Raw genomic sequence first — 3849 nt, forward strand, 5'->3', positions numbered from 1 at the left:
GATTTTAGGTGTGGAGAGAATACAGGGGAAGAGAATTCAGAAGAGAGTGTATTGATGCATTTCTATTAGTGTGTATGGAGTTCATGTGTTTTGGTCCTTGCAGTAAGATTTTTCAAAGAGATAAGTCTTCAATCGTTTGCGGAAGTCGGTTAATTTGTAGATCGTTTTCAGGTTGCGTGGTAGTGTATTCCAGAATTGCGTGCTCATATAGGAGAAGGTTGATACATGTAGTACTTTGTACTTTATGCCTTTGCACTTAGGGAAATGGAGATTGGGGAAAGTTCGGGATGATCTTTTGGCATTTCTGGGTGGCAGGTCTATTAAGTCTGACATGTATGCAGGGGCTTCACCGTGAATGATTTTGTGAACTAACGTGCATACTTTAACGGTGATATGTTCCTTGAGTGGGAGCCAGTGTAGTTTCTCACGTAAGGGTGTTGCACTTTCGTATTTTGGTTTTCCGGAGATGAGTCTGGCTGCTGTATTCTGGGCTTTTTGAAGTTTTCTCAATATTTGTTCTTTGCAGCCTGCACTAGGTTGCGGAAGACAGATCTTGGAAAGAATGATTTTATTCTTTTCAGTTTCCACATGGAGTAGAACATCTTTTTTGTTATGCTGTTCGCGTGAGTCTCACGTGTTAGGTGGCGGTCGATAGTGACTCCAAAGATTTTTAAATTTTCTGATATTGGCAGATTTAGTTTAGGTGTGTTGATAGCGGTAAATTTCTTCGTGTTGTATTGGGAGGTAAGTATGAGGCATTGAGTTTTTTCTGCGTTCAGTTTCAGTCAGAATGCATCTGCCCAGGTGTTCATGACGTGTAGACTTTGGTTGATTTCGTGGGAGATTTCATTGATGTCTTGTTTAAATGGAATATATATCGTTACATCATCGGCATATATGTAAGGGTTAAGGTTGTGAGTTGATAGAAGTTTTGCCAAGGGAGTCATCAGTAGGTTGAAAATAGTTGGCGAGAGGGGGGATCCCTGCGGTACTCCGCACTCAGGTGTCCATGTGGCTGACGTAGTTGAATTTGATGTGACTTGATATGAGCGTAAGGTTAGGAACCCCTTGAACCAATTTAGGACATTGCCTCCGATGCCAAAGTATTCAAGTATGTGTAATAGGATTCCGTGGTCAACCATATCAAAGGCACTTGACATGTCGAATTGTAAGAGGAGTACATTGGTGCCGGTTGCGATCATTTGCTTAAATTTGGTCATTAGGGTAATTAATTCTGTTTCTGTGCTGTGATTAGACCGGAATCCTGATTGGGCGTCATACAGTATTGAGAACTTGTCGAGATAGTTTGTGAGTTGTTTGGTTACCATTCCTTCTGTTATTTTGGTTATTAGTGGTATAGATGCGACAGGTCTGTAGTTAGTTATTTCGTTTGCGTTTTTCTTTGTGTCTTTGGGTATAGGGGTGAGTAAAATTTTTCCTTTTTCCTTTGGGAAAAGTCCGTTTTGTAGCATGAAATTCAGGTGGTTCGTTAGGTCTACTATGAATTGTTGAGGAGCTGATTTCATGAGGTTGTTTGGGCAGACGTCTAGTTTGCATTGGGATTTGGCGAATCTTTTGAGCGTTTTAGAGATGAGGTCTTCTGAAAGTAATTCGAATTCGGTCCAGATCCTGTCTGCTGGGTATATTCCGTCTTCTGGGTCTAGACAATTTAGGAGTGTGGCATATTCAATAGGGCTGGTGGGTATTTTAAGTCGTAATTGTATAATTTTCTCATTGAAGTATTTCGCGAGGTCGTCGACCACTGGTGTATCTTTGTTGTTGTTTGTAACTGGTGTGGTGTCTAGCAATTTATTTACAAGGTAGAAGAGTTTGTGTGTGTCTTTGTAGTTTGGTCCAATCATTGTTTTGTAGTGTAGTCTTTTAGTCTGTTTTATGGTGTATTTGTATTTCCTCCGGAGTGATTTCCAGGCATTCAAAGTGTGTTCATCTTTCTTTTTGTTCCATGTTCGTTCTAACTTTCTGACTTGTGTTTTGAGTTCTTTTAGCTCTTCGGTGAACCAAGGATTTGATTTTTTTTCTATGTGATGTTCTGGTTTGGATTGTAGTGCGTGTATACGTAAATTTATAAAGCAGCATGGAAAGAGAAAAAAAAAGAAAATTGAAAATAAAGTGCAATTTACTCTTACTGGCATGGAATATTAATTCCACTGCAGATACATGTTGGAGCCCACATTTTTTCAGTATTTATCATCCTATTCATGTGATCAGTCGGTTCAGGCAGACAGTATTGCAGAATCTGGGGTCTAGAATCCAACTTCACTCTCCTAAACCCATTTACTCTCTTTCAGATTGTATATAGTTTCAGGTTAATCTGTGTTATGTCCTCAGCATTGTGAGGCCCAGTTGACCAATGTTTGTTGTTTTTGGTGAGCCTGGTTGCTAGGGATTTCCCACTTGTGAGAATATAGAAGCCTGCTTGTTCTCAGAGAAAGTGAAGATACTTACCTGTAGCAGGTATTCTCTGAGGAAAGCAGGCTTTATATTCTCACAATCCCTCCCACCTCCCCTTGGACTTGTCTCCTTTGTTATTTTTACTTTATTTTTGCTATAGTATTAATCTGAGGAGACCGCGTTTGCGCAAAAGGCGGGAAGGCACTCATGCATGCGCAGTGGAGCGTGGCTACAAAGCTCTCTTTTAGCTATGGCAAAGGCTGGACCTGGCAACAGTGATCAGCGTCACCCACTTGTGAGAATATAAAGCCTTCTGTCCTCTGAGAATACCTGCTACAGGTAAGTATCTTCGCTTTTTCTATTACTTTACTTCCTTGGTCAGATCATTGTCAAATCAATACGTGGTTTTCATTTGAGATTGTTTTTCACCCGTGTAAAGTGAGGACCAGCTAATTTTAAGACTATCAGGCTCATTTTCGAAAAAGAAGGACGTCCATCGTCCATCTTTTGACATAAATCGGAAGATGGACGTCCTCCCAGAGATGTCCAAATTGGTATAATTGAAACCCGATTTTGGACATCTCCAACTGCAGTCCGTCACAAGGACGTCCAAATTTCAAGGGGGCATTTCAGAGGTGTAGCGAAGGCGGGACTTGGGAATGCCTAACACTTGGATGTCTTTGACCTATAATAGAAAAAAGCAAGGACATCCCTGATGAACACTTGGACGTTTTAACCCGGATGTGTTTTTATTACGAATAAGGCACAAAAAGGTGCCCGAAATGACCAGAAGACCACCGGAGAGAATCGGAGATGACCTCCCGTTACTCCCCCCCTACCTGTTACATTTGTGGAGGGAGCAGCGGTCTCTGACGGTATTTTTGAAACGAAAGATAGACATCCATTTTGTTTTGAAAATGCAGGTTTCCCCGCCCCTGGATTTGGACATTTTGCAAAGATGTCCAAATCGCAACTTGGATGTTTCTTTCGAAATTGCCTTTCTAAGGGACTCATTTTCAAAGCACTTAGACTTGCAAAGTTCCATAGCTGCTTCAGCCTTTCCTCATAGAGAAGTTATTCCATCTCCTTTATCATTTTTGTCGCCCTTCTCTGTACCTTTTCTAATTCCACTATATCTTTTTTTTGAGATACGGTGACCAGAATTGCACACAGTGTTCAAGGTGTGGTCGCACCATGGAGCAATACAAAGGCATTATAACATCCTCATTTTTCCATCCCTTTCCTAATACTGCCTAACATTCTATTTGCTTTCTTTACTGCTGCCGCACACTGAGCATAGAGTTTCAATGTATCGTCAACGATGACACCTAGATCCTTTTCCTGGTCAGTGACTCCTAATGTGGAACCTTGCATCACATAGCTATAGTTCGGGTTCCTCTTTCTCACTTGCATCACTTTGCACTTGCTCACATTAAA

This window comes from Microcaecilia unicolor, chromosome 6 (genome assembly GCF_901765095.1).
Source record: "Microcaecilia unicolor chromosome 6, aMicUni1.1, whole genome shotgun sequence".
Classification (NCBI taxonomy): domain Eukaryota; kingdom Metazoa; phylum Chordata; class Amphibia; order Gymnophiona; family Siphonopidae; genus Microcaecilia; species Microcaecilia unicolor.